The sequence below is a fragment of the Sparus aurata genome, chromosome 24, assembly GCF_900880675.1.
Source record: "Sparus aurata chromosome 24, fSpaAur1.1, whole genome shotgun sequence".
Taxonomy (NCBI): Eukaryota; Metazoa; Chordata; class Actinopteri; order Spariformes; family Sparidae; genus Sparus; species Sparus aurata.
The window spans coordinates 8,146,611-8,169,869 of record NC_044210.1 but is presented as its reverse complement, the minus strand read 5'-3'; the positions used below and the strand labels follow the sequence as shown (position 1 = coordinate 8,169,869).

At 41.3% G+C, this 23,259-nt stretch overlaps 1 long non-coding RNA gene across 1 annotated transcript in view; it reads left to right on the top strand.

Moving 5' to 3' along the window:
• LOC115577308 (uncharacterized) overlaps positions 1–23,259 on the top strand; it is an 85,680-nt gene that overhangs the window by 32,689 nt on the left and 29,732 nt on the right. The window contains exon 2 of the long non-coding RNA XR_003983082.1: positions 23,109–23,205. This is a non-coding gene — a long non-coding RNA (uncharacterized LOC115577308). The remainder of the gene's footprint in view (positions 1–23,108; positions 23,206–23,259) is intronic.

Below are 23,259 nucleotides of genomic sequence, written 5' to 3'. Positions count from 1 at the left end.
GACGACTCTCAGATGTCATTAAAATAAAAACATAGAAAGGGGCTGGAACACGTTGGTTGGACAGGAATAGACAGAGCCGGGGGGAAGGTGCAAGTGTCAGCAGTTGAATGCATGTTTTGAATTTATGAGGAGGATCGTTCCAGCCAAAACAGGGTTTAAAATGATTAGTGATTCCAATCTGCTTCAGATGACAGGCAAACTGCTCCTTAATACAGCAGAACGGGCGGCTTTAATGTGAGGGCGCAGTTTCCATGTTACCACACAAGCGTCACAGGTGCCAGCGTTGACTCATATGGAACTGTGCCTCTTTATTAGCAGCTATAGCGCTCAAAAAAATTAACACCGCTAGTATTAAAGCCATTAAAGTAAACAAGGTTCACTGGATGAAATTCCCACTCGCTGTTCCTGCCAAGCACCACTTAGTAATGTTTTTGAAAATGCGGCGTACTTGGATACACAGATGAAAGTCTATTAGGTCTGAGCTCTTGGTTTTACTAATGAACAAATCTTCCTCGCCAGGAGTTTGTAGGGAGGAAGGTCAGTTGGCGAGGGCGTGCGAGAGCATACTGGTTGGACTCTGAACATTACCAGACAGCCATGCAAGCGGAACGGCTGTTGAATGATGGAATCTATGGCACATCCCAAACCACCTGCAGGCATTACTGAAACATCAGGTACAACATGTACAGTACAGTGCAGTGCGGATGTAGTGCTACAAACACAGGCTGGTAGTCAGATTCCAGCTACAAATAGTATTTCTGTATGGTTCATATTTAAATCTAAACAATAAAAGGTAAAATGTAACAGTTATCCAGCATGTGATTTAATGCGCAATTTGGCTGTATCAATAGAAAATAAAACACACCGGTTTCTAATGGTGCTTAAACGCAGTACAGTAGGAGATAATAGGACCTTGGGGAACAAAGGAGTAACAACTGGGGATTTTAGAGGATAGAGGGAATGAATTATTTCTGTAAATACTGGGTACCTGTGGGGTACGGAACTGGGAAACAAAACGGGGGTTTGGGAATAACAGTGTTGATTTTATGCAAGACCTGTAAAGTAATACATAACAGCCCTTTCATTTTCCTGTAGTCAATCCAAAGAACGCAAGCGCCCTTCCGAGCTGAACTGACCCTCAATAGCAAACATCCATTCTTTATTCTTATTCTACAGACAAATTATGTCACACGTTAAATTTTGGAACCATCAATTGGACACTGTCCGACAATCAAGCCTCTGGGGAAAACGACCGGTGTTTCACGGGCTTCCGATGAAGCCAGCGGATGAGTGGATAAAGGAAATCGTGGGCAAGAGTTCCTCCTTTGCGCACTAGTTGTTTATTACAGTCCGATTAGCAGCTTGAGAATGTACGCAAGACGACCTTCCCCAATAGCGCACACACATCTTGCAGATGCCTGCGTCGGAAAGACAAAGTATGGGGAGCAGGACATGGCCCAAATACCGACATCTCACCAACGTCTTCCCAATCAGCAAACGCTCCCCATAGAACGCAAATGCAACTTCTTATTGTCGGGTTAACGTCTGCAAGAAAGATGTGTGCTATCTGCGTTTCTACCAATCTATATAATCTATGTCTATAAGTAGACTGATACGGATAAAGAACTTATTATATGGTCAATCACATTCAGATGATAGCCAGAGGGTTCCGAGATTGCCTTTTCAGCTAATGTGTCCGAAATGTTTTGCTCTCAACACTGACATGCGACCTAAACACGCTCAAACATGAGAAAGCAGAATACACAAAGTCTTGCTTCTCAACCATAATCCTCTGCAATCATATGCAGATATCTGTTAATGGAAATTGGTTGGCGGACTGATACTGAGTGATACTGCGGTTGTGTATTACAGTGATATAAGCCTGCCACACTGAGATACTGATTCTTGGTTCCAATTCTTCCAAATGTTATGTATAATAGATCAATCTTATGCAATTACTGTGATAAGAGCTTATAAATAACAGCTTTCGACTTCCAATACTGTTCAATCATAAGTGTTGACTTCTTCTGGTTGTAAAGGCTACATTACACTGAATTAAATGCCTTAACCCTTTTATTCAGTCATTCTATCCAAATTCTTAATGGACCCTAACCCTCCTTATCAAAAATCTTATTGTGTTATTATTTTTTGAAAGTACCAATAGTCCTCCCTACGATATGTCAAGTAGGTATTTGACTGAAAAATGGCACGTATGAAGTACTTTTAAGGAGATTTCCAGACATCAAGATATGAACTTTGTAGCGCAATATTGCTTAAAAATACTGCAGCGTTATTGTCAGGCCATATCGGCAAGCACCGGTTATTGTAAAACATGTTGAACCTGCTGTAAACTGAGAGAGTGCTCTGCGCTCTAATCACATTTTAGACCTCCATGATAACCTGCTACGCCTTTTGTCTTATCGGTTCCGGAGCTGACCCTCAGTTGAACCCGACGGTTAAAGCGAGCGAGGGTACAATAAGCCTTTATGTAAATAATCAAAGAACACGTAGTATTTAAGCTTTGCTCACGCACAGCGCCCGGGGAACACTGCACTACCTGATTGCTTGTATTTAATAAAAGCCTGATATCGGGTTCCGCGTATCGACATCGAACAATCTGTCCCCCGTCAGCGGCTCCTGTCAAGGTGCTTTCGAGTCCGGCACTTAACACTCTGACTGCTCCAGTGGAACAGCTCAGTGACCATCGCTACAAGCCTGCGGTTGTACTCTGCAACTCCCAAGTGAAAAATCCGGGGCGAGTGAATGAGAGGGGAGCGAGGCGGCGGAGGAAGAGGGGGAAAAAAAAAACCAGAGGAGCATTTTAGGAGAGTGTGGGATGCAATTTTGCAGAATAATTTTCATTTGGATTAATTTCACTCTGCTTTTTTTTTTTTTTTTTTTTTGCAAAGATAATAATAGTAATAAAAATAATAGCGTCTCATGGTACACAGCGGGCTGGGGGAAAAAGTAGGTTACGTCTGCATAACAATAAATATGGAACAAAGCCATATCATTTCCCGTTGTCTGATTTTAAGCTTTGATAACATCATCTCGCTGTGACCTATATTCCGAGTTCGTCGTTTCCCAGCTGTGCCACATCATCGCTTCCTTTTTTTTTTTTCTTTTTTTTTTTTACCCCCCCTTTCTTTCCTTGTGTGTTATTTTTTGCATTTCCAGAGGACACTGATGATTCACACTCTAACTCACCAGTTTGGGGGTATTTGCGTGAAAAAAAAAAAAAAAGCGCGCGAGAATGCCGAAGACACCAGTGAAGAGACAGGATGGAGAAACAGAGCCAGGGAGTGTTGCGGGGGGGAGGGTGGTGGTGGTGAAGAGATAAGAGGGAGAGATTGCGAGCCAAGGAGGCTATTTTTAGTCCCCAGCTGTGTGAGTCATTCTGAAAAACAGTGTCGAGAAGACCCGCCGGTAAACGTTGCAGCGCCGCCGTCGTTTGTGACACACATCGGCGCTTTGAAGCCCGTCTTCTCCTGGAGACGGAGCATGTATTAAATATGTACCGCAGTCAAACCCGTAGTGGAGCTGGAGCGCCGGTTTAGCATAAAGCTCCATGGAAAATTATTCTTAATTGAGCGAGCCTTGATCTCGTGTTCTGAAGTGCGTCGAGTGGGACATGCTTTGCAGCTTCCCCCCCATCATCATCATCCCATCATCCCGGCTGCTCACTTAGCGCGCTCTCAGCAACAAGAGCATCCAATACATGCGAGGGATGTAAAGAAGGTCCACATGTTGGTTTTAATCCTCTTCGAGATGTAAACATCGGCGTTGTTTTTTTTGTTTTTTTTTTCTCAAAGTGCGCCGTCCTCAGGGCGCTAAGCCGAAGTTTATGTGAAATCAGGACGGACTTGGAGCACGTCTGCACAACATGCGCCGAAAACCTGAAAACAGCCCGCTCCTCGCAGATAAGGCCCGCGCTCGGAAAACAGGAAAAGTTTTCACGGCTGGGGAGAAACACGAGATGCGGTCGAGAGGGGCTGAACTCCAGACGCCAAAAACACGAGGCGAGGAATATTTCCACCGCTTAAACTTCTTTTTTTATGCATGAAGTTCTCCTTTTTTTAGCTTGTAGGTCAGAACTGTATTAGTTTCAACTCTCCACCACTACATACTGAGGTGGTGTTAAATCACATTTTTTTTTTTTTTCCTGTTTCGGCTTCTCTGTAAACACCATTTCTCAAAAGAACATAGGAGCAGACTTGTGGTTGATTAATAAAGGTGGGGGGGGGAATGCCTCTCTGCTCTCTATAGAAATCGAGGGAGTATATCCACTTGTTAAAGAAGCTGCTGAAAACATCTCAGACTGTGCAGTGGTATTCGGGGAGGAACCTTGGGTACATCAGTAATGCATTTTACATTCATGGAAACAATAGCAGTGGTTTGTTTGAAACAGCGGCATCTAAGGAAATGGACCGGCAGTCCATGGTTGGGTTCCAAACATGGCTGCAAGAAAACTTGGAAAATGGCATGTTATGCTTGCACTGTTGCTCTCGGGATGCCAGTATGCGTCAGGCCGTTGTCAGTCGGTTCACCACTTCGGTCCAACACCGTGCTTATGATCTGGTTAGGTATAGGTGTAAAAAAAAAACACTTACAGTTAGTCAAATATAATGCTTTGGTTTAAAAACATCTGCATTGGGTGCCAAGACATGGCTGAACACATCCTGTAGTCTTATTAAAACTGGAACTGGAACCTTAAATTCAATCTAACTATTTCAGCTGTTCCTTTTAGTTCAAGCTAATTGTTTCAGAGGTTCACCCATTACTTTTAGCCAGCTGTTTCAAATTGATTCAACCTACTTTATGCCTAATACAACTGTTTGCTTGTAGCTAACTTTTTATCCATTACTTTGAGTTATTTCTGCTATTTTGCCATCTGTTACTTTGAGCTAACTTTATTAGCTTTTAAAACATATTTATCATTTTAAGTGTGTAGCTAACTGTCTATTAAGCTACTTTTAGCCATTTCAACAGTTTTAGCTATCTATTCCAACTATTAAATTGTTACTTTAAGCTCACTTTTTTAGCTTTTGAACCTTACTCATTTTAGACTAACTACAACTAATGACGCGTAGGTAACTGTCTACACATTAGACTACTTTTAGGTATTTCAACTTTTTGAAATAACTATTTCAACTACTAAACTGTCCTTTTAAGCTAACTACAGTAAATGTTTACATCTCATTACTTATATCCAAGGCCTTCACCTTAAACAACTACGTCACCCATTTATGGTATTCCTTGTGCAGAGAACTGGCACATGAACAGGAAAGCTATTACCTTAAAAGCTGAATTGGACTCACTACAGTGAAGTTAATTTAAGCTTAATATGAGTATTGAATAGAAAACACTGACTCAGTTACAGGTAGAAAAATCTAACACCGGAACGATAATTTACCGATGTTTAAAATAAGCATCGCACCTCGGAATAATTGTCTGAAACTCCGTCACGATTCAGCGTACCTGTCGTCTTTCAGTGCGCGCGTGTTTGATTCGTGGAGTGAGTCACCCGGCGCGGCGAAGGCAGAAAGTTTCTTTTTTTAAACATGATTTTGTTATGAAACAGATTTGCTAAGCCTTTGATTGCCTTATCTCATGCAATTAGAGCTTTAAGAGCTCTGCAGGTGTGAATGCTATCTAATTTGATGTAAAAAGCCTTGGGGAGGACAGCCTCGCTGGTTTCAGACAGATTTTTATTAATTCTGTCTAATAGCTGACATCTTATTCTCATCCAGGCATGACTCTGCTTCTGCAACACCAAAATGATTCTTTTGTTGACAATGTGCTCAGACGGCTGCTGCAAATATAGTACAGTATTGCGCGTTACAGTTGGGTGTTTTCATGTTGTCGGCGTGAAGTCTTTCCCGCTGTGATATAAGTCTATTCTGATGTCTGTTTCCCAGTTTCATATGCAGGAATCATCCTTTGCTCCTGCAGAGGTTTTGGCAAACCATAAGAGGCTATACACGGAGGGAATGATTAAGGCGCTGTTTGAAAGCTCAGCCCATTTGAACTCTGTTCCCCCCACCGTTCCTTTTCTGAATCATCATCTTATGAGCACAGCTAACGTTCCTTATCTCCCTTACACCTGCCCTCATTTCTGCTTGCCCCCCCTCCACCACCACCACCATCCATCTCCCCTTCTCTACGTTTTTCTTTACTGTCCCAGATTATATTTCAAGGGGACGGTAAGGTAATTGTGTTCCTAACCCCCATTGAAGTTAAAACTGCACAAGGGAGGCGGCAATCTCTCTGGGAAAAAAAAAGGTGATTTGTGCCAGCACGGATGATCAAGTGGGCGCGTGGAGTGGGTGGTTGCTTTTGTCAGGGTCGCGGGGCGCGCAAAAAAAAAAAAAAAAAAGGAAAAAAAAATGATGCAAAAGCCTCCCGAGGTAAATCCGCAAATAAAAAGGGATGCACATGTTTGATCTCCGGAAGAGTCGAAAGGAAAAGAAGAATCATTAAGTGATGCAACTTCTACGCCATACTGTTTTATTTTCCACAAACTAAAACCTTTTTCTTTTTTTTTCGCCTTTTTATCACTGGCGCTATTGTTGTGTGTGATAAATGAGTGCAGCAGGCATCGCACTGCATTTCAGCTGAAACTCGGCACCGACCGAAGTTCTTTTCAAAACTAATTATATTCGTATTTCAGGAAATTGACTCCCCCTAATCAAATCAGGCATTGTAAGGAAGGGGGACTCCGCTGAAAATGAGCCATTAAAAGCCACTCCAGCCCGACGAAAGTTTAAAAATTCCACCGGGGAACAATATTTTTCAGGCTCATTTTTAAATGTTAGAGAGAAAAGGTTATACAGCACCGCTCTCTGAATGACGCCGCCCCTACAGCCCTGTGAGATGAGCTCAAGTGCCCCTTTGTCCTCTCCATTCAAATATGTTCTTATGAATAGATTATAATTATAATCTAATTATACATGGATTATCATTAAACACTTTTAATTATTATCCATTATTGGAGTAAGCCTGAATAGATGAATTACTGAGCTTGAATTTAAGATAACTATTGCAACAGTTTATACATCAGTTGAACTAATTATTTCAACCATCTACCTCACAAGCCTATATACAATAGACTACAACTATAGCTTAGGACTTGTGGCCAACTCTGTTTTTCGATAACTTTTGGCTGTTTGGTTTATCCATTGTTTTTAGAAAACTATTTCAAGTGTTTTAGCTCAATTGGAGTATTTCAAGATATTGTTTAACCTTGTTACTTTGAGCTAACTACAGCCGTTCGCTTACAGCTTGTGGCTAACTCTGTTTATCCACAACCTTTGGCTAGTTTAACTATTTATTCATTACCTTTAGCTTTATTCATTACCAACTGTTTTAGTTTAAGCTAACTATTTCAACTGTTAAGCCTTATGTATTACTCCAAGCTAACTACAACTGTTTTGCCTACTTGTGGCTAACTCTGTATAAGTTATATTACATCAGCTCTTTACTTGTTAAGCGAACTATGTCATCTGTTAGCCACTGATTTAAGGCACTATTTCAACCATTTATTCACTTTGAACCAGTAAGTAAGGTAAGGGAGTAACTCCACCAATTTTACACATTATAGTGTGCTAACACGTCTCGGGGATGCTACTGCATATGTATTAAAAAAAAAAAAAAAAAAAAAAAAGAAAAGGAAAAGAAAATAATATAAATCCTTTTGTGGCTTTTGTGTTGGCCTCCAAAACAAAGACAATCAGTTGAACACTGGTGATCTTCATCATAATGGTGATTTCTCCAACTAAACGCTTTGTTATAAAAAACCTCATTCAATTATCACGTCATTAAAATTCAAACCAATCTTCAAAAGTGAGGTAACTGTTAAAAAAAAAAAAAAAGAGGATGACAGCTGGAATGTTATGCAGGGTTAAAAGTAAAAAGGGTTTCCGTTTTCACATCAAGAAGCAGAGATTTTCAGTTGCCAGCACTATGACTACCACTGTCGGCCAGATTACTCAGACACCCCCATTTCACTTAGACCTAAACATGAATAATTCACAAAGTCATTAACCTAAGCAATTTGCCCGTAGCCCTTTCCTCCAGCTTATGCAAAAAAAAAAAGAAAAAAAAAAGCTCTATTTGTGGAGCTACCCGGAATATGTCTGACTAAATTTCAGAGGTTTCAAAGTTTTCTCTGGGGCAGCAGCGGCCTGCCATGCTGATGATGACAATCGAAACAAAGATTTGTTATATAATTCAGTGACAGGAGTGTCCTTTTGGGCATGTAGCAAACAGAATATGCCTTTGAGCCTGCTATGTCACGATTTCTGTGGATTTAAATAAAACCCAATAATAAAAAAAACCCCATAAAATAATAATCTTGTCTTTGAAGTTTCTCTTGCAGTTCTGGTAAAGAGACTTTGAACACCAAAATGAAGATTATCCTGCCTTTAACCTTGATGCGTCCTCCATAGTAGAAAACCCTGCCTCAATATTTATGTGTAATATTTGACGCATGTAAAGTGTGAAACCATTTGAATTGCACGCCATATCAACTTTAACGCGTGTGCAGTCATACATATCATGCTTGACATTTGCTCTCAAAGTTTTTGCTGTCAAAATGGTCAAAAAGCACATGAGCCGATATAAGATTCATTATGTGCAGAGTACATGATAAGAAAATATGCATACGGTATGAATGTTTCATGACTCTGAGTCATCTCGGTCCGGCCCTGCTCTGCCCTCTGTCTCCCAAAAAAAAAAAAAAAAAGTGTGCACAAAATATTGATGAGTGTCCCCGCTCGACTGACGGAAATGACACGCTATAAATCAGAAAATGTCTGAAGCAGATGGAAATCGATGTGTCAGGAATTATACTTTACCCGACTCTGACATGTGCTTAATGTGCAGATTTGAGATAAGGAAGCCTGAGAGATTGGTAGGGAAATGAATGAATATATATGAGAAAGGGTTTACATTAAAGTGCATGGCATACACATACACGTTTATGTGATGTCCTAATCGAGAGAAACGCAGTTAAACTTTGAAATTATCTTTGCTTGGTCCTTTTTCGGGGTGCTGCCTCCTTCCTGCTGAGGGATCTTAGAAACAGATTGATCCACATACACACCATTGTCATTTGCTGCAAGCCACTGAGGAAATTCCTAAGGCCTGAGTGCCTTTTTTCCCCAAAACTCAGCATTCACTGGCTCATGGCACTTGTACAATTCAGCCCTGTCCAATTTCACTTGAACACCTGTAACTAGTGGCTTCTGACGGTCCCCAGAGCAAGATATTTTTTACAGACCCATCTCACCCCGGGACTACGCGATGAACCTTGGATTTTATAGGTCAACGACTTTGATAAACTTAGAACTGCCAGTGTGCAGCGTGTGAAGCCATGGGCTTATTCGGGCTGCATCACTGTGTTCAAAACAGATGGCCGCAGCATTTTTAATGCAGTTTATTCAATTATAAAGACAGCTATTGACCAAACGTAATTCAATTCCTAACAGGTCGAGGAAGAGTGTGATGCTATGAGACGGGCTCAGACAATAACGTCGGTGCTGCAGGGATATTATAAGAACAATAGCTTCCCTGCAGAGCTGAAGGACCAGACAGACTGCTGACAAAACAAATAGGACCATCAAAATACTCTCAAAGTGTTTCTGACTAAAAACTTGGCATATTTTATATAAAAAAAACATGCAAGGCAAGCTGGCTTGAGTCTTGCAACAAAGAACTGATAAGAAAGGAAAGGTGTGCGGCCACAATACTGTGATAGGCCAGGTGAATCAAAGGACGACCATATGCAGTGGATTGACTTAGAACGCAGCTCATGACGACCCAGACATACACATTTTGTTAGGTGGTGACCTCTAGCGGTTGTAGTAACTATTACGGAGGTAAGGGAGGAAGTCAGGTAAGTGGTGTAAAGATGCAAGTCCACATAAGAAATAGTCAATGGTAAATTATTAATATTAATAAATAACGCTGGTACAATGGTGACTCAAGCCAAACGGCAAAGTTTTCCTAAACCTAACCAAGTAGTTTTAGAGCCTAACCCTGACCAAACAGTTCTAGTGTCTGAACCTAACCAAGTAGTTTTAGTCCCTAAACCAAACCAAGTGTTTTCAGTGCCTAAATCTAATGTAGTTCTAGTCCCTAAACATGGTAAAGTACTTGTCTAAACCTAACTAAGTTGTTCTTATCTGACCAAGTAGTTTTAGTACCAGTCTGAAAAAACTTGCAACCCTACGACGAAGGACAAAGGTCTGGTGCGCCTGTCGCTGGTATGCTACAAGGTCAGGCTGTTTTGGGAGTCAATGGCTATTAACCTATTCAGTCAGAAAACTGTCAGCCCTGTCAGACCAAGGGGCCCCTGATCCGCTGGACTGCTCATATTTCCAAGTCCAAATATTAACAAGGAGTTTGAAAAATAATCCATAATAAAACGGACAAGATCTAACCATGTTTCATGACTTCAAGAATGATCTGTTGCACATGTACTAAAGTGCACGGTGCCCTTAAAAACAAGCAAACAAACATAAAATCCTTGCCGTTGACTTCAGACCAGGTTTTGTGTTGGTCTTAAAAATATGTGTAGTCAGGTGTCATTGTTAGCACATTGCTATCTTGAGGCAGCAAACCCAACACACCCACACACACACAGAAAGGTAGCAAGTGCTAATTAGGCATTGTGGATGCTGAACATGAAAAAGACTTGGGTTGGTCAGAAAGTAGTTACTACACTGCACTCCTATTTTACGCCAGGTTCACAGTTGGACTAGGATTGAGAGATGCTCTGATAAATGAGGCTCTTTCTGATGTCTGTGCTCAGACACTCTAGGCTGAACAGACTTTCTTGCTTCCTCTGACCCAGACAGTGCACTGTTTTAATAATTATATGGATCATCTCCCTTCAGACACGGAGAAAGATGACTGGCAAACTACACACACTGACACATCAACCGCGGTGTGTTCTCTGACGCACTCAAAGCTGATTATAACGCCGCCGCTGCCGGGGCTGCTGATGTGAACTTTACCTGCAGTTTTTGTGCACAGTGAACTTCTGTAGGCAGTGCACATAGAAGCACGACGACAGTGGGAGGTGGGATGGTGAGAATTATGTAAAAGTTACTTAAACTCCCTGATCAAAAGCTATTCAGGGCTAATCTGGATACATGCGGGGCTTAAACCCTGACAGAAAGCACTTAGCTAGACCACTGTGGGGGGGAGAATTACTTACTTACTCACTTTCTCTCTGCAGCTATTTCACAGCTACCACAGGGATCTGAACTGCTGACCTTGTCGGCACAACCCTGCTTATCCGACCTGCAAGTGTGTTGCACTGAGGCAAAAAAATACATTTTCAAACCTCTGCTGAAAATGTATAGGGCATGATGTGTTTTTAGTCTTCTATCAAGATCTACAGCAGGAATCATATCCATACTATACGTACTAGGTCCAATTTATAAGAGTGACGATTGATGATTCTCATTGCAAACTAGTCAAAAAGCGCTTGGTAGCCAACCCAAAGGTGGTTTGGAATGTGGCCAACTATCTTGCATAACCAAGACATCAATGTGTGTTTCACCTTACCACCAGGACTTGAAATGGATTCAAATGTGCCTGCTTATTAATACAACCAAGCATTTTACTTGCCCTTTCATTGCACCAAGATTTCCAGGTCAAATTGGCATTCTGATGCTTGTTTTTTGCTTTGGACAGCAGCCAGGCTGTCAGCGGTAGCCACCGTGCCAGTGTTGTCTTTGCTACGGTGCCGCCAGCAGTAGAAACACGGGATAAGAGGTTCAGAGAGGGTAAAAGCTGAGAGGTTTCTGCTATTAGTGAAGCTGCAAAACCACATTTAAGTTAAATCTTTATGTTGCAACTTGGAGTTTGTTGAGGTTCAAATTTTAAGTTCTCTTTTGTAACCCGTAGCGTTTGGGTTAGGATTAGGAAAAACATCATGGTTTTGTGTATAATATCTGTTCTTAGTTGGCACAAAAATGGCTTGAGTTGGTCCAACTTTCCTGTGGAAAAAAGCTGGTTATAGTCACAAAAAATCTCAAGTATAATGGAATTTTTACTATGCCACCAGCCAACCAACAAAAGCTGAAAATAAAAAAGGAAAAGTAAGTAAATAAGGATGCATGGATCGTACCCTGTGCCAATAACATGGAATCGTGCAGTCATGTTTCTGCAGCGTTTCCAATTGGCTTTGTAAGGTGCCTGCGAGGAGGCTAATCTGAAGCTTTATTTCAGCTCAAATACAACACGCATTATATGAATATCAATCAGTGTACAAACTGCAGCAAAGCCTACATGATATGCATTACAAATCTCCTTGGGAAGATGTCAGAAAATTTAAATATAGTCCTTCATATAGCATTGATATAAATGGCACGGCTGAAGCAAAAAATAAAAGAAAAATGCAAATGGATGGCGTTTGTTTTGCTTGCCCTATAACTGACTGGCACTGGCTTTTATTATCAGCCCGACCTGACTCTGCTGTATTCCGCAGATGTGAAAAAAAAGCCACGGTGCGCTGTAGATAACTACCCAACCCCATAAATCCATTTCATAATGTTGATTCAAAAAACTCATGACCTTTAGCTTGCTGAGAGTCTCTGTATAAACAAATGACATTGCTCCGGCGATGCTCGAGCCTGTTCGTTGCTTCGCAGGAGGCCGCACACCGTTAATGTTTCAATTTGTGCTGTCCTAGAAATGTCAAGTTAATTTCTTCCAGAGTGATGGAATTTTTGAAATGCTGGTATCGGTCATAAACCCATCATCTATCTCTGACTGTGCCATTCTCTTTCCACCGCCGCATGGTTCTCTCCGTTATCTTCTCTCTTATGCTTTTACATGTATTATCTCGACTCTTCACCTTGCCATTCAGGATGCCCATTGATTTTGTATTGTACCAAACAATTGGAAATGCTTTTTGTACAGACCAGTGTTGCAACACAAAAGCAATACAGACTAAATTGTCATCTTTTTAGGAGGAAAAACATCCATTCTTACATTGGTATTTTTGTAGTTTGCTGTTGAGCTGCCAGTTTCAAAAAGCAACAATACGTAATTACACCTTTAAATAACAGCTAAATGGCATGCTCATTTACAATCGGGAGAATAGTGCCTCTTTCATTTCTTCTTCAAAATCTGAATGCCTGCTCTTGCACGATGTAACTTGGGAGAGTGGGTATGACCTAATGTAAGAAGTGTGAAACGCTTCACAGAACTAAATCCCACACACCAAGAGCTGTATTGGTGAAACTGATCATTTTTATGGCAAGGTGTCCTCCAGCTGCTCTGCCCCAACTCTAAATGATATACAGAGTTTCCTGATGGACAGGTAGCTTCAGTTGCAGCAAAAGTAACCTCTAATAGCTGCTAGTCTGACGGTTAGCAATGCTAGCACTGCGAGTGTTGGACCAAAAGAGGACAGTTGATTACCAGTGACTCCCAAAACAACATAAATCACCATTCCGAAAGGGCAACTTCACAATTGTGGCATACCAGCGTCAGGCTTTCAGGACCTTTATCAAGTTTGTGGATTGGCTTAAAATAACTAAGATTCTTATGCGACTTGAGTTACCAATGCATCGATAATGCGTGAAAAGTCACAACTTGAAAGATCCGCACTTGTGTGACCCAACCATCCATCACGACCTCCTCCCGATGAAGACTTTGTCCCTCTTTATATTACAATGCTTGACTTTCGTGCTTTTCGTGCTTTAGTACAGCCACTAGACGTTAAATGACGTTAAATGAGTCATAATAAGCTGCTTTCACAATTGACCTCTGTGGTCCGGCAGACTGGGTGGAGGCAACGCCAGAAAGTGCACCAGAACTGGAGGCGGGCATGTGGACAACGGACCTGGGAAGAGCAGAATAGGAAAAATAGAAAAAGAGGGATTAATTGAACAAGAAGTCAATCTCAGTCTGGATTTTAGTCACTGGCAAGAGTTTAAAAATGAAATAAAATAAAGCCTACAAGAAAGACACCAAGCTCGACTTCTTGCTATTGGACTGCTAGCTTAAGTAATACTGGCTAGTTTGCTATGTCTTGTGTTCTTGCACGTGTTAGCAACCTGTCTACTTGCTAGTTTGAATCATAAATAATATAATCATATATGATATAAAGCATGTGTCCTGTAGGTTTCCTGTTCAAATCTCATGTCTAGCTGAGAAGACAGTTTGAGGTGAAGCCTAAAGAATCAATTTCACCATCCCATTAACTTAGTTGAAAATCTGGACCATGAAGGGACACTGACCAACAAGACCAAAACTTTTATTTTATAAAGCTCATTTTCTGAAAGATAATGTAACCTTAGAAAAAAAATATATTGTTTTGTTTACTCATCAAGGATTTCCTCCAGATATGTTTTAGACATATCCTGTACTAAATACACTGTTTGGAATCAGAATGTTTGGGTCAAAGGGCTTTTCCATTACACCAGGCTATGTTTTTATGACAAATTGCAACATCACAAAGACTTGCACATGGGCACATCTAGCACATGAATGATGACTAAAAACAGCCTACTAGTGTTTAACACACACCTCATCCTACGCAGTGAAGGTCGAACATCCAGCCGAAGTAACAATGAGCGAAAGCACATTTTTCAAGTGAAAGAGGACTTTAATTACGTTTTTCAGAGTTCGAGTCACTGCAGATCAAGACTGAAAACATTGTGTAGGCCGACACTGAGGTATTTTATGAAACAGCATGGGTCCCCATTATGAAGGCCACTGTGTTCACCTGCCATATTCAGACCAGCTTAGTCATCGCAGATGAAACAGAGTTTTGCTGCCATTAGCTGAGGAAAAATGGAGGGCTTGCGAAGAAAACATAATCCTTTCAGTGTGTGTTTACCTTACCAGTAGGAACAACAAGAACATCTGAATAATGCCTGCCTGAAAAGATTAAAAGACACAGGAAAAACATACAAGTCTGGCAGGAAATGAGGGTGAACACCGATGCAGGTATTTTAAGCTCTGAGAAATGAGGTAAGTTGAGGTTATATTGTAACCTTCCGTTTTTCAACCCGTTAAGCCTCGGAGGAAACATCTCCTGTATTTCTCTTATCAGTGTTGGCAGCCGGGAATAAAAAGGAAATCACAAATGTGGGTGGTGACATTGGATTCCAAGACTAATGTAACTGTAACTGTTAAAAACATGAGACACTGTCAGACATCACTTTATCAATAGGCTGCAGGTGGGAGCTTGTTGCTAAAGGGAGTGGACTCCCTCAGGCCACGATTTTAAGCTAGAAATTCCATTTTCTATTGAAACTAATTAACTGAACCCCCCAGCAAATGAGGTCAACGTTTTCATTTTATATTACTATGACTAGATATTAAAATATCACTTTATAAAAGTTATACTGTTAATTATTATTCTGACTGCTGAGCCGGAAATGTCGAAGTCCCCGTGAAATGGAAGCCATATTTGTTGCCATTTGTCCACATGGTTAAGTATTTCCTGTAGAGGCTTGTCAGAGGAATTGATTGGTATTTAAAGTAGCCAATTGACCTTATTCACACAGCGGCCATCACGCTCAGGCACAAGCTACTGGTAAACAAACGCCTTTATTAAGTTGTGGAAGTGAAACACACTGGGTATAATAAAACAGAAAGGCTAGCAAAGACGTTAGACACGTTAATCAATGCAATCTGCATTTTTACCCTGAAATATGGCACATCTGAGACAATAGCGCCAAAACAACTGTCTGTGAACCCCCTCAGCGCTGGGTTCTCTGATGTCAAACTGACTGCGGTTGGTCTTAGAGATTTGATACCGACACCGTTCACTTTGAGCCTGTGTTTTTAGATACGTGACTTTTTCTACTGTTAGCTTGTTAGCTCAGGTAGAAGAAGAAACCTGAGAGCATTTTGGCCATAACATATAAAGTCTTGATGATGACTGATGAGTGGATGACATTATGTTGTTGTTTGAAATCGGTTAGTTCAAGCTAATGTAAAGACCTGGAAATGTTTTGCTTTACAGGAAGAAAAAATGACTATTTTCACATAAAATTACAATGAAATGTTTGGGTTTTTTTTTATTCTTTTGGCATTTATTGTTATGAGGGTCGACAATATGACAGTGGATGTAGTCTAAAAGGGTTCATTTTTCTATTTTAGCTCGACTTTAGGTGTTCCTTTCAGCTCTGTTTCACCACGTCTCCTGCATTGCAGACACTTGAAAGAAAAGACATATTAGTCAAAACAAATCACTTGAACACGCCAAGTGAGGAGAATATTAATTAGTACAAGCCAAGGTTCTTCATGTTGGCATAATAAGCATAATGTGTTATTAATGTGAAGCATTGGAAACGAGGCACAAATGGTTGCAGAGCTGCCCTGCCAACAGCTGGTAAGAGAAAGTAGGTAATCACTTCTGTAATTTCGACTCGCTCGGCTGGAATAATCCTCCCATTTTACTTCCTTCACCTGCAGTAGTTTAAATGGCTGCTGTTATGGAGAGTGAAGGTCCTAATGTCTTGTCCGGGTCAGATGATCCACTTGTATCTGTCGCCACACTTACTATTGGAAGTCGTGGTGCAAATACTTTTTCTGAAGTCACCTTTGACACCAGTTGGTTCACTCTGTTCTGCTGTTATTACCACATGTCTGAACTCTCTTTGGCCCCTCAATTTGACCATACCCATTACTGTGTTGGATAGGTTTTGGGTGATTTGATTGTTTCGGAGGAAGTGGATGGTTTTAGAGAAAATGTTCTGTCCTTTCCACAACACGAGTTAGCACAAAACATACTGTTATGTAATGTTATGTTCCAAGGTTTTTTTTCTTATTTACGTTACTACTCATCAGGGGGTTTTCTGACTCCAAACAGTGAGGTTTGCAAGTGAACAACTGGTCTGGATAGTCACCTTGCTGACAACCTGCAGTCTGCCAAGCGTCAATGCACAACTTGTTAGCCTGAGTGACTCAAGAGCTAGTTCCATTAGGTGCTTTGCATCTAAAATGATGTGAGGCCAGTCCCCGAAGCCCACAGACAAATGTTATCAGCGTCCTATTAACATGCTAAATGTGTCTGTTATCCGTAACTTATTAATATGCTAAATATATCTGCATGCTATGACAGAAAGAGACAAAGCTCTGCGGGCAATGTAGCTCATTATATCTGACTGCGACATAGTGCACTCTTGAATACCTCACTAATGTTTGCTCATCAAGCTAACCTGCAGGGCATAGTGCTGTTAAGAAGCTCTTAGATCCACAGTGGAGGCCTCAGCGGTGCTGACTGTTGTCTCCACCGGTGTCGCTGAAGTAGGTCGCATTGCGGTTACACCTGTAGTTCCCAGACACCCACAGACACATGGTGTTTGAACATACGCACGTTTACACTTGTAGGAATATGTGCACATATGCTTTTGTTTTTTTCAAGTGCTGCCGAAAGAACAAATCCAAAACAAAGTTGAGTCCAAGAGCCTTGATGGTCACTTCTTAATGGCTAATGGTGTTGCAAGCAGTCTCAGTGGGTATGCCATTAGAGGACTTTGTCCCAGCACATTCCAATATTCAACTGCAAACTACTCAATCTTGGTTTGCTTTGCTTCTTCAGTTCTTTTGTGCTTATAGGTAGCGTACATTGTGTCAGATTGTGCTCGGGGAAGCTGTGCTTGGTCTTCATAACAATGGCCAATTGATTGAAGCTGCCTTGAGCTGCCGACTGGTAATTGTTCAGCAACAGAAATATAACTTTCTTAAAAGCCCCCATAATAGGTCCATTAACCCACTTAAAAAAATCACTTTCTGTGACTGGTAAAGCTTTCATGGTTAACTCATCCTGCACAAGTAATTCACTTGGAGTCAGAAATACAGTTTTACTTGAGTGTAATAACTTCCCATCCTACAACCTAGCGGCATTATATGTCAAATGATGTCTTTTATAATCAAGTACCTGCACAACTTTTAAAGGAGTTGCCATTAGCCTGTATAAAAAATTGAAAAAGATATGCTAAACATGGATGTATAATGAGACCTGGATACACCACGTTCTGCTTCTAACTTGAGGTATTTCAGCAAAACATTCCCCAACGGCCCCAAAAGGATTTCATCCAAACACCACCTTTTTCAAAGTGATGTCTTAAAGAGTGTTGACAGGACACCTTGAACAGCTTAAAAGGTCAATTACGACTCTTTTCAATATGAGTATTTGAGCCGTGAAGATTTCATGAAAGCCAAAGTTCCTCAAGTCAAAGAAGCAATTCAAAAATCTTTGATGTCTTTACAACGTAAAGTCTGTGGACCATGTGTGAACTCGCAGGCAGCAAGAAAACGCTTCATCGCACATTCTCAACTGGCAGCATAGCCAGGAAGTAAACACATAAGCTAGAAACCATCTATGGGAGTATGAGCCCAATTCAAAAACATGGAATTCTCACATATTCCCATATTACCCAACAATAAAGAGATTAATTTGAAAATTAATTAAAGATCTTTATCCTTCCAGTGAATGCCTTAGATTAAGATTCAATTTTAAAAAGGTAATGTCAAATTTAGATATTGAAATCACGAAGTTTCACTGCTTGAGCCCAACTGTTTTGGAAACAAACGGACGAATGGTTAAACTGAAATATGTATCTGTTTAATTTAAATCACATTTGGATGTAATGTATGGAATGGTATTGCGAATGTGAATGTGCTTATTTCATAATGGCAAAATACTAAATAAAGAAAGTCAAATATATGACAACACACCAATTTCCTTTGAGTTTAGAGACTGTTGTAGATCCCTGAATACGATGAATGTAAAAAAATGTTTACAAATGAAATGTATTTATTTATTTTACATTATTAGCAGTTTTTATATTCCTATTTGTTTTTCTATTCAGCACATGCCCAGTTTTTTTTTTTTTTTTTTTAAACATCGTTCAATATAGCATTTTAAATTACCACAATGCCTGAGTACAGCCTTACAGAGCTCCCAGTGTGGAGCAGGAATCAATGTGGAAAAAAGCAGGAAGTCACTTTGAGGGTGGCTACTTGAATGTCCAACAGTGTTTATATCGTATACAGTGTAGTGTAGAATGAAATAATTCTAAAATCCTAAACTCGTGATCCCATCTCCAGTCTCAGCCATTTGCTTACCAAACCATTCCCTGCAAGTGGTGAAACGGGGGTTGCTTGAGTGCTTACCAACCCATTTGTATCCAAGCTACTGTCAAATCAATGCATTATAGTCATTATCTCTAGCTTTCTGGTTTACTAATCAGGTGTTTTTGAAAAAAGACAAACAGCCGCTCTCATACTGTAAGATTTTGTTCTTTGCAATTTCAGATATACAGAAGGTTCTCAGCCAAGCTATGCCTCATTTCTTCCGCATGATAAATTACACAAGAAGGAGCAGATTCAGTGTAATCACAGCATTTCATTTCTCTGCCTCACAATTGATTGTCGCAAAAAAAAATAAAAATAAATGCACGCGAACACGGAGCTCTAACCGTGATCCATTTACTGCTCGGTAATAGTTGGAAATTCCATAAATAAAAAATGCAATTATAAAAGGTTTAGCAAAGCAAAGGCACATCTGTGGCGCGCCTGAGCGTGACAGCTTACACCGGTAATCCTTGGGCGGGATGACTTGCTTGTAGTCATGTTGACTTGTGATGCCGAGTCGAGGCAACAAAGTCGGAGGAGATAGAGGGCAAACGGGGACAGTAGAACAGCGACAATTAGAAGGGGTTCATTTTCCTCAGGAAATTAATTAAATCTGCGAGGTATTAAATTGGACAACTGTGCAATCGTCTGCAAGGTGAAGGAAATCCACTCCAATTCCAAACGACCGGGGCTGACGCGACACATTTGCATAAAGGCACAACAGATAATCAATCTCCAATCCATATCCATTCTGTGTTTCTCCCCTCTTTATCCTTGACGCCGGGCTTCCATCCTCCCTGACCATCCGCGGTCGTTGCCTTGATATTGCCTCTCAGAAGCAGACTTAAAAAAAGGCACACCACGTCTCAGAATTTTTCTCGGTACAAGTGAGGACCGGATAGACCCTTTTAACAAAGACCACTCTGGCCTGTCAAAAGGAGAAATGCTATGTCGGCTCCGTTCTCTCAAGTGTACTAGGAAGCCATGTCAGCGAGTGCGATGGCCAGAAATGTTTCAAATTCCACATGTGCTCTTCCTGCGGGGAAAAGGGTCTGAATATCTCCGAAGATTAACTCTTGAGAGTACTCTTGTGCAATCTAAGCTTCCCTGTTGACAAAATGGCAGCTCCAGCCCTGACAAAGATGGCGACGGGCGCCACGGCATTGCAGGTGAACAGCGCGTGACAAAATATCAGAAACGGTGCATCTGAAAACATCAGTCATCGAGAGGCCAATATGAGCCATTTCCTGCTGAACTGTATAACTGGTGCATTTTGGGATTGTAGTCTTCACGAAAAAAGCTATATTCAGTGGCACAAAGTTGAACAAATCCTCCCCGACTCCACCCGCCTAGACCCCTGCAGGTGGTTGGCCGTCACAGATATATAGCATCCATTTTTATGTCGGCACGATCAATTAATCCATTCACCTCTGTGAAGACCCACATCCGGAAAGTAATCAAGTAACAAATAAACTGCCTGTCTCCTTTTTGCGCGCACAGTCCGGCAACACATCACATCTAATTAAAATCGGATGGAACGAAATGGAGCCATTGTGCGCGCAGTGACACATCCACTCCCGCAAAGTGTGTGTGTGTGTGTGTCCTAATTTGCGAGGATACAAACGGCGTCTCTGCTCACATCAAACAGCCGCCGCAGCTAGTGTCAAAATCAAAAGAAGATGCTATAACACAAAGCACCATACTGCTCTATTTATAGGCTCCAGCGACGGCCCTGTTTTCTAATATGTCTGGATTTGGGCTGAGATTTATTCCAGCATTAATGGCAGGAAAGTGACAGCGCAGGTCTAAATTGTGTCTTTTTCTTATGAGGTTTTGAATTGTTTTTTTTTGTCTGTGGGAAGAAAATGCCAATATTCCCATCCAGTTAAGGCACTGTTAACTAGATTTGTAAGTACCAGTCTTTACTGTTAAAGCACTGTCTGCAAGCAACCTTCGAGTGGCTTTGTAAAGGCAGTCAATAGCGTCCACACGCGTGTGTCATCGCTTTGGTTTTAAAAGCTTCGGAGCAGCTCAGCGGTCCCCCGTGACACATCTAAGACGGCGTTACAATTAATCCAAGTTAAATGCTGCTTTTAGAGATCGCTGTTCTCTCAGAAGAAAGCATTTAAAGCTCGAGCGCTGGGGGGAAAAAAAAAAGGATGAGACCAGAAAGGTGCAAAGGAATCTCCCCTCCGCCTTTAACAAACAAACACAAAAAAAGGAATCGCTTCTGCAGCAGCAGCAGCAGCGGCACAGATTCCTGTTGGCTTGCATTCAAAGAGACTGCACTACTTCAGACTCCAAACAGTCCCCGGAGTGGGACTGCAGTTTTCTTGCCACTTTTCTAGCACCCCCTTCCCTCCCTCCCCCACCAACTCTTTTCCTTTTTTGACTTTATCTGTGACTCTTTCCATTTCTCCCCCCCACCACCCACCCCTCTCTCTCGCTCTCCTGGCTTACTTTCTTTTCCTCCCTCTCACTTTTTACTCTCTTTTTGATTGTGCTGCCGTGCTGTCGAGACCGGGCTGTCACGTTAACACAATTTCAGAAGCGAGGGAATAACATCGTCCTGCAGAGAATTCGCACCTGGAATTTCATTTGTGTTTCCCTGTTTTTTTTTAAATTTATTGTTATTCTTGAGTTGCATCTAATAACTGTTCAGACGAACAATTATTTTTATTTCTGTGGCCTAACAGCACGCCTTCCACCGAGGAGGCCTTCACGCTGCGGCAGCCTCGACTTTTTCTTTGTCAGGGAAAAAAAAACCGAGGAGATTGACGCCGTGCTTGATTGTTTTTTCCTCAAGCCATTTGTCTCTACTCCCTAGAATGGCTTTATCCGTTTAGGAATCATGCTAGGTAGCAGTAATTATGAGTGACTGGGTGTTTTTCTGAGAGTCACAGAGCAAGGCTTTCAGAGTCGCCTCGGGGTGAGTCAAGCATGCGGCTGAGGGCGTTTTGAATTGATGTATGTGGCTCATGATGAACAGTGCACGTGTCACACAATAGCACAACCGTGCCCGTTATATTAATCTGAACTGTGGCTGCATCTTGCTAGAAGTCTTGGTTGTTCTCAAGTTACTTAGATTAGTCCATAGACAGTTTTAAACCTAACCTTTCACAAGGCCAACAGATGTATTGCTAAAGCTGCTAGCCGGCTAGTCTCACAAGAATGGAGGAGAGTGCGGCAAAAGTCCCAATACAAACATGCTAGCTTGAAAGCGGCGAGTGCTAACAAACAGCCATGTCTGTTGTTTCACATTCATGATGATGATGTTGGATTCTTATTTACATGTGAGTGAGACATTCAGTAGTTAGATATGGGTAGCGCTGACGACGGATGTGCTGCGCTCGCCACAGTACAGTCTGTTGTTCAGCAGCCAGCTAACTCATTAGCACAAAGCACACAACCCCTGAGGATAAGAACAAGTGTGTGGCAGCTACAGACTGTTGTTCAGATACTAAGTGAGTAGCACAAAGCACACAGCCCCTGACCTACAGCTGGAAGTAGTAGGTATCGTGCTGGCCAGCCTTTTCAGACTGAGGTATGTTAGTAACAGCTATTTTACTTTACTTTCACGTAGCTATGTAGCTTGCGGAAAGTAGCGAATTAGCCTCTAACATACATCGCTGAGCCGGGCAGTAGTTGGTTTCAGCAAAGAGAGGCAGTGCATATTCATGTGTTTCGGAGGGAGGTCTGAATGAGATGGTCAGATATTTTTCGGTTGGACTTTTTCCAGCTCTTGCGAGTTTCTTCATTCTTACCTATCCTAGCTTCGACTGAAATGCAGGGATCCAAAATTAAGGCTTCTAGTATTTCATCTTATTGGATTACATAGTGTGTTTTTGTGGATTAAACTGTGCTTAATCAGGTGAGCTGAAGATTATAGTTAAATGTTAAAGATAACATTGCACAGTGAAGGTTCAATGTACAAATACTTGACTTCCCTCAACTAAGGGAGCAAATCTGTGAAACTAACGTATGCTTTCTTCCAGCATGAAGTTTCATCTAGCAGTGCTCTCCAGTTCAAGGACGCCCATGTTAGATGCTGAAGGAGGTGCTACGGCATTACATTTCGAAGGCACTTCAAATGTAAGTTGAAATTTAATTGTATCCTGAAGAGTTTCTGACCACTAGTAGTAATAA